Source organism: Sus scrofa, chromosome 2 (genome assembly GCF_054392235.1).
Source record: "Sus scrofa isolate SSC_HxYL_T2T_F1_AM1 chromosome 2, Sscrofa_HxYL_maternal_Yorkshire_Landrace_v2.0, whole genome shotgun sequence".
Classification (NCBI taxonomy): domain Eukaryota; kingdom Metazoa; phylum Chordata; class Mammalia; order Artiodactyla; family Suidae; genus Sus; species Sus scrofa.
In genome coordinates, this window is record NC_139384.1 from 135,059,510 (window position 1) to 135,074,694 (window position 15,185).

General features: G+C 34.6%; 1 protein-coding gene across 28 annotated transcripts in view; it reads left to right on the top strand.

Annotated features, from left to right (window-relative positions):
* The window catches only part of LOC100524732 (protein FAM170A), a 689,565-nt gene that overhangs the window by 68,013 nt on the left and 606,367 nt on the right, over positions 1–15,185 (top strand). For 12 of the 28 annotated variants that reach the window (XM_085014405.1, XM_085014377.1, XM_085014378.1 and 9 more), the window contains exon 1: positions 4,917–5,184. The exons of 7 other annotated variants lie outside the window; for them this stretch is intronic. The gene's annotated coding sequence lies outside the window, so the exon portion shown is untranslated. Of the gene's footprint in view, positions 1–4,914; positions 5,348–9,100; positions 9,353–15,185 lie in introns of those variants that run through there. 9 more of the 28 variants (XM_085014391.1, XM_085014396.1, XM_085014381.1 and 6 more) reach the window with 6 other exon arrangements.

Genomic DNA, 15,185 nt, shown 5'->3' on the forward strand with positions numbered 1-15,185 from the left:
TGTCTTTCTCTCTCTCTTAGTATGAGAGTCTAGTTCCATCCATAAATGGCACTATTTTGTTCTTCTTTTTATGGCTGAGCAGTGTTCCATTGTGTCTTTGTACCACATCTTTTTAATCCATTCATCTGTTGATGGACATTTAAGCTGTTTCCATGTCTTGGCTATTGTGAATAGTGCTGCAGTAAACACAGGGGCACATACATCTTTTTCAATCAAAGTTTTTTGTATATATGCCCAGGAGTGGGATTTCTGGGTCATGTGGTTGTTCTATATTTAGTTTTCTGAGGTACCACCGTACTGTTTCCCATAGTAGTTGTACCAAGTCACTTTTCCACCAAGAGCGAAGGAGAGTACTGTTTTCTCCACACCCTCTCCAACCCTCTCCAACATGTGTTGTGTTTTGATTTATTAATGATGGCCATTCTGACTTGTATGAAGTCGTACCTCATTGTAGTTTTGATTTGCATTTCTCCAATAATTAGTGATGTTGAGCATTTTTTCATGTCCCTGTTGGTTATCGTATGTCTTCTTTGGAGAAATGTCTATGTAGGTCTTCTGCCCATTTTTCAATTAGGTTGCTGGGTTTTTTTGCTATTAAGTTGTATATGTTGTTTGTATAAAAAGACTAAGCTCTTGTCAGTTGTATTGTTTGAAACCATTTTCTTCCTTCTGTAGGTTGTCTTTTTTTTTTTTTTTTTTATGGTTTCCTTTGCTGTGCAAATACTTGGGTTCAAATTTATCATCTGAAAATTTCCCTCTTCATTTCTTAATGTTTTTTTTTTCTTTCTTACCTTTGGATCAATAGAGTTGGAGTTGTTTTTAATCATTCCATCTTTTACCTTTTATAAACTTTTCATAAATAAACTCTTATTAAATGATTACCCAAGAGATTATAGTTTGAATTCTTGGTTTCATAGAGTCTAAGATAATTAAGAATTCTCACTTGTGCAATACGCCATTTTGTCTCTTTTTAGCACACTATCCTTTTGTGGTATTCTACACTTTAAATTCCCAAACCAGTATCATCACCATTATCCTCGTCATTATCATCATTATAATCATCATTTTAAACAAGGATGGGCTTTCTCTACTGTTCATTATATCCTGTAGTTTTTTGTTTTTTTAAGCTGGAATATTTTTCTTTTGCCTAAAAATCTCCTTTAAGTATTTCTTCTAGTGTTAATCTCTCAGTGACCAATTCTAAATTCTTACCTGGAAAAAAAAAATCTTTATTTAACCATCTAATTTTGCTAAATACAAAATTCTATGCTGACAGTTATTTTCTTTTAGCACTTGAAAAAAATGTCATTTAATTGTCTCTGGCTGCTATTGTTTCTGCAAAAAAAAAAGACTGTCAATCTCACTTTACTCCCCTGACAGTAAGATGTAGGATGTACTTTTTCATCTGGTTGTATTTAAGATTCTTTTTTGGGGAGTTGCCATTGTGGCGAAGTGGTTAACGAATCTGACTAGGAACCATGAGGTTGAGGGTTCAATCCCTGGCCTTGCTCAGTGGGTTGAGGATCCACAGTTGCCGTGAGCTGTGGTGTAGGTTGCAGATGCGGATCCCATGTTGCTGTGGCTCTGGTATAGGCTGGCAGCTACAGCTCCGATTGGACCCCTAGCCTGGAAACCTCCATATGCCATGGGAGAGGCCCTAGAAATGGCAAAAAGACAAAAAAGACAAAAAAAAAAAAAAAAAGATTCTTGATTCTTTCTTGGTATTTAGTTTTCAAATGGTTTACTATGTTGTTCCTATAAGTGCTGTTTTCTTTATATTTATCCTGCTTTGTTTCTAGGGAATTTTATGTTTATGACTTATATCACTTAAAAAAATTTAACTAGTATCTCCAAATATTTCTTCTCTTCCTACCCCACACCACTCCTTGCCTGCTGGCTCTCCAATTAGACATTTTTATTATCTTACATCTCTTAGCTCTATTATGTACTTTCTGTCCTTTCTTGGTCTTCATGCATGAATCTGGATATTTTTTATTAACCCATCTTCCCTGTCACTTCTCTTCTATTGTGTTTAATCTCCTATCAACAATTTCTTAGTATGTTAACTTTAGATCTACTGTTTTTAGGTTTTTTAATTTCCATGTAATTCCCATTTAAAATAGTCTCAGTTTGGGGTTGAATTTCAGTCTTTTCATCTTTTACAAATATATATATTGCTATTATCTTATAATCCATGCATAAGAATCTCTGATTCCTAGATCACCTTTGGATGTTTGTTTTTTCCCCTTGGTTTCCCCTTGGTTTTTTTACTTTATGTAGCTGGTAATCTTTGGTTGAATAACAGACATTGTGTATGAAACTTTGCAAAGATTGTTAGAAACACTGAACATTGTTATTTCCTACCAGAAAGAAATTCCACTTGCTTTCTGACACTTTGCTCAAGTAGGGAAAATTCAGTTTGAGATTGAATTTTTGCAAATTATAGCCAAATATTTTGTTAGGTTAGCTCTGTGTTCATGTTTCTCCCTCTTCCTATGCTGTAGCTCTTCCAGAGTCTCATGTGGAAGTTTGGGTGTACACCAGGGTCATTCTCCCTTGGCAGACTCTAATTTCTAATTTGTCTTAATCCTCCTCCATGAAATTCTTCAGTTCTATTCTTACTTTCTCCTTACCAGTATTCTCATTACCTTCTTAAACTCTTGGCCAAGTTGTTTACAAGTCATGGAATGCTTTTGAACCACAGTAGGCTCTGTTTACCTTAATGTACTTTCTTTCTGAAATTATTGCCCGAGTTCCAGTTAATTAGTAGCTGCGAACTCTTAACCTTTAGTTTGTAAGGCTGCTGAAAGCTTATCTCATGTTCTAATCCTAGTTCATGCTTCTTGCTTGATTTCTTAGTCTCCTCTGCTGTGCGTAACTTAGGAATTGGCACATGTCTTGTGGGAAAAGCATAGTTTTTTCCAAGCTCACTTCCGTGAGCTTTTGTTCTTTCCAGAATTACAACCACCTCAAGTCCTAGTTCCCTCGGTAGCTGTTTTTCACTTGTTTCTGAGGAGAAATGTGTTTGCTACACATTATTACACCATTATCAGATGCACTTCAGTTAACTTCTATTTTGAAATATTAAATCAACAAATATTATTTTAATGTTAATCCACTGGCATATATCAAATAGATATATCTTTATGCCTGTAACTGTTCTGCTTTTAAACAGGTTACTAGTTTTCAAGAAGGACTTCTATAATTTGGTGGCAAAATTTCTTTCCTCTAATGAATTAAAATGAAAGTTATTTTGTTGTGGAACAATCTGATCTTAAACTGTTAAAATATAAATAATATTTTTTTAAATCCCTTCACACACAAGAATCTTATGATCAAATATATTTAGTTTTGTAAAAAACTGAAGCATTGTCTCCCAAAGAGTGTTTTGTGTTTTTACCAACAGTAATGGCAGGTCTATTCCTCCAAATCCTTGACAGGATTTATTTAGTTTTGTTAGTATTCTGAATCTTGGACATAGCATTTTATTTTATAAATAAAGGCAAAATTTTCCTCTGCTTTATTGAAATAAAATCGACAAATACTACCTTGAAAGTTTGAGAGGTACAGTATGATTTGGCACACGTATAGGTTGTGAAATAGTTATCATAATAGGGCTAGTTAACTCCTTTAGCACCTTACATAATTATCTTTTTTGTGCTGGGGTGAGAAGATTTAAGATCCATTCTCTTGGTAACTTTTGAGTATATAGTAAAATATTAACTGTGGTCACCATGCAATACATTAGATCCTCAGAACTTATAACTGGAAATTTGTACCTATGTCCAAAATTTCTGCATTTCTCTTATGTCCGAGCCTCTGGTAACAATCAATCTACTTTCTGTCTCTATGGGCTCAACATTTTTAGATTCCACATTTAAGAGAACTCATACAGTATTTATTTTGTCTTTTTCACCTAGTATAATGCCCTAAAGCATCATTCATGTTGCTGCAAATTTCCTTCTTTTTATACCTGAATAATATTTTATTTCACATAATATAAAATGTTATATATATATGTGTGTGTGTGTGTCTGTGTGCATATATATACATATTTTTTTTCCTTGATACCTGTATTTTGGCTCTTCAGCTGTTGTGCATAATGCTGCAATGAATGTGGGGGTATTTTGGAAGTGTATTATCTCTTTGAGATAGAGATTTCAATTCCTTTGTATGTATACACAAAAATGGGATTGCTGGATCATATAGTAATTCTGTTTTAAAAAATTATTTTTAGGAAATATCACATTGCTTTCTACACTGGCTCTAACAATTTACATTCCAACCAGCAGTTCACAAGTGCTCCCTTTGCGTTCTCTACATCCTTTCCAGCATTTGCTATCTCTTGTGTTTTTAAATAATAACTATTGAATTTATATTTAAAAAAAAACTGTGATTTATATGATTTTAAGTTTTGGAAGTTTTTATTGTTCTATCTAGGAGCTCAGGTGCCTTTTCCTTAGCCATGTCCAGCTTACTATTGAGCCCATCAAAGGTATCCTTGGTGGCTCTACTGTGTTTTTGATCTCCAACATTCCATTTTGGTTCTTAGAGTTTCCATCTCTCTGCATCATTTGTCTTGAACATTAACTATTTTTTCCGTTAAAACCCTTAGCATGTTAATAAAATATGTTTAAAACATCTGGATGATAGTTCCCTCATTCTTGCCCATATTTGACTCTGGTTCTCACACTAGTTCAGTCTCTTTAAACTATGTTTTCATCTTTTAGTACACCCTTGTCATTTTTGTTGAAAGTTAGTCATAATGTACTGGGTAAAAGCTATTAGGGTTTTAGTAATGTATTGGCAAGGTGTGTGTGGGGAGGAATGTTCTGTACTCCTATGATTAGATCTTAGACTTTTGATGAGCCTGTCCTTCTGCACAGAACTTCATCAGTCCTTCTCAATCCCCTTACACCCACCTCTCAGCTGGGGCAGGAGGGCTAGAAGGAGCTAAAGCTAGAGCTGGCTGGCACTGGCTATTCCTTCCTTCCAGACAGATTTGACTTGAATATACCCTAGTAGGTTAGATTCTAGTGGAATTAATTTCTCCCAAGGACAGGCCTTGTAAGAAGAGGATACTCTGGAGTATTTACAAAGAGTTCCCTTTCCCCTTCTCCTTGCTGGATACATGAAGAGATTTTCCTCAGATATTCACTGTGAGAATCTGATTGAGTTCTAAAGGTAAAATTCACAAAAATGTGGGCACCCTCCTAGGATTGGTTGCCCTGGAGCTTTTAACTCAGGCTGATCCACATTGAGCTTCCAACATTTCATAAATTACAGTTTTGGTTTTCCTACCTGGTACTGATTCCTGCAAATTTACTACTCGGGAGTTTCTGCTCAAGTAGGTTATGATTTGTTGTATTTTTTTGTTTGTCCCTCCAAATTTGGGGGTGGGTGTTTGTTCTGTGACATCATTTCTCTGGCCATTGTAAGAAGAGTAGTTGATTTTTCAGTTTTTCAGATTTTTACTTTTTGTTGTGGCAGAATGGTGACCTCTAAGCTCCTTACATGCTGTGATGGAAACTATAAGTGATAATTAATTTTAATAATTTATTTTATTGAATTAAATATATCCAAGACATGATCATTTCAACCTGTGGCACTCACCTCATTTTAAGTGCTCAGTTATCACCTGTGACTAGTGACTCCTGTATCTCACAGGAGTTCTAGAAATCCCCAAACCCTTGCTCAGCTCAAGAGTAGTGATCTTTCTCAGTTGGAGAAACTTAGGAAAGATGATATTGTATTCTTTAAAGTAGTGACCTCCTGAGGTATTTTAAGTATAATTTTGAACATGAGTACTTTGATCATATTTGCTAAATTTAGGTCCTAATCCTGTGAAAGGTGTGAAACATTTGTACTCCAGGGGGTTGCAGTGACATACTCATGAAAATAATATTTGTGATCCTTTTAGTAGAATGGTTGAGAGTTAAGAACCAGGAAATCAGAGAAATGGATGGTAGAAATAACAACATGAGGAAAACTACCAGAGCAGAAGAAAATCAGGAATGGCCAGTAAAAAGAAATCCTTCCATCTGTCTGGGTATAATTCACCTCTCTAACCCCAGTAGAAGCAGTCCTTACCTATGGGAGAATTTTGCTTACAGAACACAATTTCATTTGGCCTGTTTCATTGGGAGCTCAAAAGTCATTATTATAAATTTGGGTATATACAGCAACTATTACCCAAAATTTCTAGAAGTAGACAACAATTGAGCTTAGAGTGGAAAGAACATCAGTGAAAGAAAAGGAGACATTGTTGAATCTAAGGAGACTAACATTTTAGCCTACCCCTTTGGCTTTGGGGAATTTAAAAGTCTTGTTAATTACACTAAATTTCAAACCAATGTTTGAATTCTAAGTTAAGCTCTTTATGTGTCAGAATATTGACAAATTTTAGAAACTTTGTTTCTTGTTGTGAAAATGTTATTAGTAGCCTTTTAAAACTTTCAGTTGCTATGGTGTGATGCTGTTTCTTTCCTAAGCATTTTCCTTTTAGTAAAAAAAAAAAAAATCAGGCTCTGATTTACAGATGGCACAGATGAAAAACATTCTTCAACTGGAGCCTAGCAATTTTTAAATTGCTGACTGATTGTGTAAATATTTGTTTCTCACATTACCAGTGTATAAATTTTAAGGAGGCAAGGTTTGTTCATGCAGAAACAACAGCAATAATAACAAAAACACCTTGTGCAAATTCCGTAATGCATCAGTTTAGGGCTATGCATTTACAGGATTGAGTTAGCAATGTATAGCAATGCAGTGCTTCTTACATTTCCTTATTGGTAGTACCCATGTTTTGGACAGTTTCTATCATATGAGACAGGGGTAAAATTTATATAACATAGTACTTTTTGTATAATGACAGAAATTAGTAAAAGTGCCTTCGTATCATCATTTATAAAACAAATACTTACCAATCCCCGACTTTCTCTTAGAGTCCAGAGTTATTTCTTCAATATATCTTATCATTTAAATATAGTTTTTCGGAGTTCCCATCGTGGCGCAGTGGTTAACGAATCCGACTAGGAACCATGAGGTTCCGGGTTCGGTCCCTGCCCTTGCTCAGTGGGTTAACGATCCGGCGTTGCCGTGAGCTGTGGTGTAGGTTGCAGACGCGGCTCGGATCCCACGTTGCTGTGGCTCTGGCGTTAGGCCGATGGCTACAGCTCCGATTCAGCCCCTAGCCTGGGAACCTCCATATGCCAAGGGAGCGGCCCTAGAAATAACAACAACAACAACAACAACAAAAAAGACAAAAATAAAATAAAATAAATATAGTTTTTCATGTTGGAACCAAAGGCACTAGTAACACAGGACTTGAGGTGAAGAGAGTGAGGAGAATAGTGAATAAATGATGGTTGTATTTTTTTAAGTTAATACTAGAAATATTTGGAAAGCACCACTTATATTCCATTCCCTGACTATGGATCAAATGTAAAAGATGGCTTTTGACCTCTTGGTGCTAATAGTCCATCAAGGACAGACAGGAAAGCACATACCTAGATTACAAAAGTATAAAAACAGTGCTTTTGGAGCAGAGAATGTCAAAGGTTTGGGAGGTATTAAGGAAAACCTTTCAAAAAAGATTTAATGCATTGTAGGAGTTCCCGTAGCTTACAATGATGGTGGAAAGGGGTGGGGATTCTTGAAACAGGCAGTAACAGTTTTATGTTCTAAATCTCTCTCTTTTACTTAGATCATGCTTTAACTTGGACAGAATTGGGGATGGCAGGCTTAGAGAAAAAAGGTAGACAGGCAGAAGTAAGAAGAGTACCAGAGACCTGTTGTAGGGTCAATAACAAAGTGGATTTGAGAGAACAAACATTGCAGTACCTGGAGAGAGTCCCAAAGGGGCACACTGCTAAGTGGGAACAGATCAGTTTTCATGTCTGTGGGTATGGAGAAAGCTGCACAAATGAGCAGAAAGGAGTCATTTATGAGATTTTAGACATCCCAAGGGTTTTAGGTAATTTCAAGTCAGAGTACTGGCTGGGGAGTAGTGTATGAAGTTGAAAACTTGGCAAACATAAAACCATAAAGAACTGTAGATGCCATGCTGAATAACTGGGATCATATCTGGTGGTTAATGAAAAGTACAGAGCAATTTTGCTTTTCAGAAAACTACTCTGATTTTCCTGTGTAAGGTAGTTTGAAGGAGGGTAAGACTGGAAGCAGGTGGAAAGGTCAGGGGTCTACTTTGATAGTTTTAGGGCAAAATAATGAGCCTTAAATTCTGGTAGGAGGGTTGCAAAGGAGGTGGGTAGATTTGGGAAATGTGATGCCAAAAAAGAAAAAAAAAATAGTGCTTAGAGACTAGCCAGTTAGAAATTTGTGTGTGTATTAAATGTATTCATTCTAAGGAAATGGTCTCTTTTTTGTTGTATAATCAGTATGAAAGACATTATGCTCATTGAAAATTTGGGTTTAAAATAGCATGAATCTATTATATTTTAAAAGATGAAGAACAAATCAGAAATTCTCTAATAGACCTTTAAATCAGAGAGCTACATAACTGCTATTAATTTTTTTCATCTGCCTAATCATTGTAGCTTTTAATGGACAGAAATGAATGCTTGATTTATTTTGATAGACTCAATTTTTAGAAAGTACTGCTGTATGGAAGGACCATATCATAGAAGTATGGGATAGGAGCTGCTTTTGTAAGGCAGAGTGGTCAGCTATACTGAAATAAGTAGCAGCAATCTGCTTTATTTCTATAATTAACTTTTCTTTTATCATGCTGTGTTCATCGTTTCTCTTATGATTATGTAAAATGGACTGGACGTCATTTTTTTTTTTTAATGGAGCCACATGGTGACAAATGCAATGTGACCTAGATGCCCTACATCCAAAAGGACCTTTGGGGAACCAGGTGTGATGCCTTGAAAGGAGCAGAGGGATGTTGCTGTCCATCTCTTTTAGTGTCTATAGCTGTGTGGAATGCAGTACTAGAGATCTAGCAGGGCTGAGGGAATTGTGAACAATCCCAGGAGTGTAGTTGCTCTAGAATAAAAAGGAACAAGTTTGGCAACCTCATTTTAATAACAGTTATTTCTCAAGTGGATGGTAGTTTTATTAAACCTTATTGAGAGTCATAGTGCAAGAGGAATTGAAAGTGAAGTGACCCAGTCTTCCAGATCAGTAAACAGCTGCAATCAGTGACTTGAACTTTTTCTGTTCAATCTATACATGAGCCTGTTTGTGCTAAGCTTGGGGGAAAAGGAGTAGTCTTATCACAGGATTTCAAAAGCTGTTGAATTCAAAACCATACACATAAGGATTTAAAATCATAAGATATTTTCTCACAGTGTGATGCTGAAGAATTTACCTTTTGGAATTCAAGGTATGAACCTCTCACTTTTTTGGGGAAGAGGTTGTTGATGAGGTATGTTCTGAAACTAGTCTAGACATCATACAGTCTCCTATAGTCTTCAGTATCTGGATTATATATAAAGTATATATTTCTAAAATGTTAGGAACATTTTCTCATATGAGCACCATGAAACCATTGCATGTATCAAAATTATCTTTTAAAATTTGAGTTCGTATTAAAAGGATTAGAAATAGTATTCTTTATATTTCTTAAGTAAACTTGGAATGATTTCTCCTGTCCATTTTTTTTTTAATGTCCTTGATTCATAAAGAAAATGAGTCGGTTGTTGCAATAGACAGAATAGTGGCTTCCAAAGATGATCACACCCTAATCCGAAGAACCTCAAAAAAAGGGGAATTTGCTGAAGTAATTAGGTTAACTTTGAGGTAGGAAGAGTTACCTGATGTGCCCAGTGTAATCACAAGAATACTTAAAAGTGGAAGATCGAGGCAAAAGTAGAGGTTCAGAAAGAAATGTGATTGCAAAAGACTGGTCAGGGAGGTGGAATGCTACTGGCTTTGAAGAGGAAGAAAGTGAACCATAAACCATGGAATGTGTTTGACTTCTATAAGCTGAAAAAAGACAAAGAAATGCATTCTCCATTGTAGTCTCCACAAAGGGATGCAGCTCTGCCCATATGACAGAACTGTAAGATAAGAGTTTTGTGTAATTTTAAGCCACTAAATTTCTTTTTTGTAACTTGTTACACCAGCCATAGGAAATTAATATAGTTGTTTGGTAAAGCATTTGCATTCTGAGTTTTTGTGTTTGACTCTTTGTGGTGTAAGTTAACTTCTTCTATCCTTTGTATTTATTGTAATATAATTTAGCTGTAGAGTCTTGACTACATTTAGGTTAGATATTTCTCTTTTTGGCAAAATACTTGAGTGTTGGTATTTTAAACTTCTTATTGAATACAGGCATCCAACATGCAATGTCTGTTTCTCACACACTTAAAGAGGCTAAGATTCATCACAGTGTTCAGGTGGTAGTGAATTGAGCTCAATTAATATTTTATCTCTTGGTATAATCTACTAGTGTAATCTATTGATAAACATTGCCTGAATCAATTATGTCTTACCAGTTTACAAAATTATGATTTTATAAGCTTTTATCGTTTCACGTTTATTGGTTGGAATTTATCTGTAAAGAATATTTTTTTCTTTTATAAACTAAGTTGATTTGGTTACACTGAAATAACTTGTGCAAGAAAGCCAGGATAAACATTTATTTCCTTTTACGTGTCAGTTTTCAGAATAAGGAGTTGGTGCTGTTTACTCTTTGTAAAACTAGTTGGATTTTGGATTTCTTCCTTTCACTTTCCTTTTTAAAAATATCACTATGAAAATAAGTTTGCTTTGATACTACTGTGTTGGATTATTTATATTAATTAAGTAGTACATTAATTGTGTATTCAAATGGTTCCAACTTTGGCCCCTTCATCTTGGCTCTGTGCCATTTGGATAGAACCCAAATTCGTTGGTGGCTTCCTTTTCAGGAATAGTAAGATAACACATTTTCATCTTGTATGTTTCCTACTCCATATCTGTGTAAACAACCATTTCTCCAATGAAGTATACTGACATTGAGGGTTATCCCATTGAATATATAGTTGTTATTTACTGAACCAGTTCTCTACACTTGGGTGTTTATGTTATTTTCACTTCTTATGCAGCTGTGTTTTCTGAAACACAGGAAAATACATTGAATTTAATATAACTTTTGATTATGTGTTTGCTGTTTTTCAGAGATAACAATTTAGGAATCAAATGGCCATAATCATATCACATCACTGTATTTTTAAGATACATTTTATGCAGTCAGTATTGTGTTAGGCATGGGGGTGGGGGAAGAATGTAAAGCAGGGCCTCTGCTCTTAAAAATAAAACATTTCAATTTGAATCATAAAAATGCATAGTATCTATTAAAGTTAAGCACTTAGTATGTTAATGCACAGGCTTATTCATTTCAAAATTTCTTTACTGTCTTGTAAAAAAAAAAAACAGTGGGACCTTTCCAAATTGCCTAACACTGAAATAGAGGAATTTATGGTTGGCTGAGTAGTCAGTGAAGAGACTGAAATGGAGAAACCATTGTCAGAGAAAAATTGCACCATACAAATCAAACAGGCAAGGAAGGCTTTGCTCAAAACTATTATAATAGGGAAAAGAGTTTGAACACAACTCCATGGGATAAAGGGCTGGAGAGTTTTTAAAAGCTGGAGTAGGGTGTGGAGAACATAGGCCTCCTGAATTTGTTAATTGGCCTAGCCCAAGGGCAAGCTGTATTTTCTGGTATCTTCATAATAGCAGCATTTTTACTGTTTGAAGCAAGGTGCCCCTTGAAGTTAGACTCCTACTCTCCCCCAAAAGAAGGGGTAGAGTGGAGTGTTACCTTCCTGAATGATTGCCATTTTGAAGAGATGGTTTCCAGGTACTTGCAAAAGACTTTTTCCAGTTTTATGGCTGGCAAAAGACTTTTGAAAGATATATATATATACGCACACACATTTCAAAGGTGGCAGGAAAGGTATTTGCAGTGGTATATTTTCTAAGATAATCTAAGAAAAGGGGGGCCTATGGTCAGGAAGAAATTTGTCTAAAGTTTAATCAAGCTGAGGTGAACATTAGGCTATCTTGGTATTTGGTAACAAAATTTTGTGAAATTTTTAAATGAGGCATTCAATGATTATAAAGTAAACCTAATTTCAACTGTATATTCTGTCATAGTCTGTTGATTCATTTTTTGATAATACAATATAGTTAATACTCTGTATAGAACACAAAAGACAATATGAACTAACTGCAAATAGAAAATTTTTAGAAAGTTAATAAAAGTGGCATTAAGTGTAAATTACAAAACTACTGATAAAATTATAGCAGAGATGGGGCAATTAACAATTGAAAAGGAGAAAATCTGTATAATTGAGTTTCAACAGAGAATGATTTGAATATCAATAGATTAAGGAAAGCTGGTTGAAAATTTGATAAAAGTCAGTAACAAAAACATAATAAGAATAAAGTCAGATGCCAAATCAATGGGTAGAGATTTACCCTATCATAAAATTTGTCAGAAAAATGCATTTGGAAACATTTGAACCATTAATTATTCTAAAATTTTAAAGAGTTGTAATCACAACCTAAAATTCATAATTTTCATAATTTTAGTTGGATTTGTAAGGTCATATTCTAATTAATATTTTTGTTCACTATTTAACCATTTTTCTACATTTTATGTGGATTAAGTTTTAGCCATACCAATCAGAGAATAAATAACTCATTTTTCAAAATAGAAAACTTTAACAAATAATGAAATTTTGATAATAAATAATTGATGAAACATAAGGCTAAAATATTTTCTTTGGAAAATAGAGCTATGCTTTTCACTGTTTAAAAACTACACAAAACCATACTATATATTGCTGTAAATACATTCACAAAGAGCTGTGCACAACTTTAGAATGATGAATTGGTGGGAAGGGATTGAGCTGGAGGAAGGAGAGCATAGTGGTAGTGGAGGGGGAACCTTAAAATATCTAACATCTTATTTCTTAAAAATAAATTGCATGTGGAAAAAGTCAACCTCTATTAAATCTTAGTGATGATGAATGAATGTTGTATTATTTTGTATTTTTTTTCCACTTGCAGATAGAAGAAAAAAAAAAAAAACCTGCCTTCTTCTTTTTCATGCTAGAATATAATCTTTTGGGGGAGGAGATGATATCTTGGCATTTTGGCATTCTGCTGATTTAAACCAGAGATTTTCAAATAAAAGATGCTATAACTCATTGCTCTTTTGAATTTGAAGGTCCTTAAATTGTAGATTTAAGATTTATAATAAAGTGATTTTGACATTTAGGACACCATTTATTTATTTTTAATTTTATTTTTTTTCTTTTAAATTTTTATTAGAATTGATTTACAATATTCTGTCAATTTCTGCTCTATAGCAAATTTACCCAGTTACACATTTATATACATTCTTTTTTTCACATTATCCTCCATCGTGTTCCATCATAAGTGACTAGGTATGGTTCCCTGTGCTCTACAGCAGGGTGTCATTGCTTATCAATTCCAAATGCAGTAGTTGGCATCTACTAATTGCAAACTGTCAGTCCATCCCACTCCTTCTTCCTCCCACTTGGCAACCATAAGTCTGTTCTCCATGGCCATGAGTTTGTTTTTTTTTCTGTAGATAGGTTCATTTGTGCTGTATATTAGATTTCATATATCAGTGATATCATATGGTACTTGACTTTCTCTTTCTGACATACTTCAATTAGTATGAGAGTCTCTAGTTCCATCCATGTTGCTGCAAATGGCATTATTTTGTCCTTTTTATGTCTGCATAGTATTTCATTGTGTCTATGTACCACATTCTCTTAATCCATTCATCTGTCGATGGACATTTAGGTTGTTCCCATTTCTTGGCTATTATGAATAGTGCTGCAGTGAACAGAGGGGTGCATGTATATTTTTCAATGAAAGTTTTGTCCAGGTATATGCCCAGGAGTGGGATTGATAGATCATAGAGTAGTTCACTCTCACCACTTTTATTCAACATAGTATTGGAAGTCCCAGCCATGGCAATCAGAGAAACAAAAGAAATAAAATGTATCCAAACTGAAAGAGAAGAGGCAAAATTGTCATTCTATATAGATGACATGATGCAATATAGAAAACCCTAAGGACTCCACAGAAAAACTACTTGAACTAATCAATGAGTTCAGTAAAGTAGCAGGATAGAAGATTAACATTGGTTGCATTTCTGTATACTAACAATGAAATATTAGAAAATTAACATAAAAATAACAATACCTTTTAAAGTCACATAAGTTGAAAGACTTACGTGCTGAGAACTATAAAACATTAATCAAGGAAATTAAAGAGGATTCAAAGAAATGGAAAGATATTTCATGCTCCCAGATTGGAAGAATTAATATTGTTAAAGTGCCCATACTACCCAAAGCAATCAACACGTTCGATGCAATCCCTATTAAATTACCCATGACTTTTTTCACAGAACTAGAACAAACAATCCAGAAATTTATATGGAACCATAAAAGACCTAGAATTGCCAAAGCAATCCTGAGGGGGGAAAAAAAACAAAAAACAAAAACAAAAACAAAAAAAAAAGATGGACTTCATACAATGTTACAAAGCTCCAGTAATCAAGATAGTGTTGTACAGGTACCAAAACAGACGTACAAACCAATGGGACAGAATAGAGAACCCAGAAAGAAACCCAAACACCTTTGGTCAATTAATCTTCAGCAAAGGAGGCAAGAATATAAAATGAGAAAAAGACAGTCTCTTCATCAAGTAGTGCTGGGAAAACTGGACAGCTGCAGGTAAATCAATGAAACTAGAACACACCCTCACACCACGCACAAAAATAAAGATTCAAATATAGACAAGATACCATAAAACTCTTAGAAGAGAATATAGGCAAAACATTCTCTGACATCGACTGTACAAATGTTTTCTTAGGTCACTCTTCCAAGGCAATAGGAATAAAAACAAAAATAAACCAATGCGACCTAATCAAACTTAAAAGCTATTGGCACAGCAAAGAAAACCATTTAAAAAAGGAAAAGAAAATATAAGAAATGGGAAAAAAATAGTTTCAAATGATGCAACTGACAAGGGCTTAATCTCTAGAATATACAAACAACTTATACAACTCAACAGAAAAAAAATCAACAACCCAATTGAAAAATGGGCAGAAGTTCTGAATAGACACCTTTCCAAAGAAGATATGCAGATGGCCAAAAGGCACGTGAGAAAATGCTCAGCATCCCTGA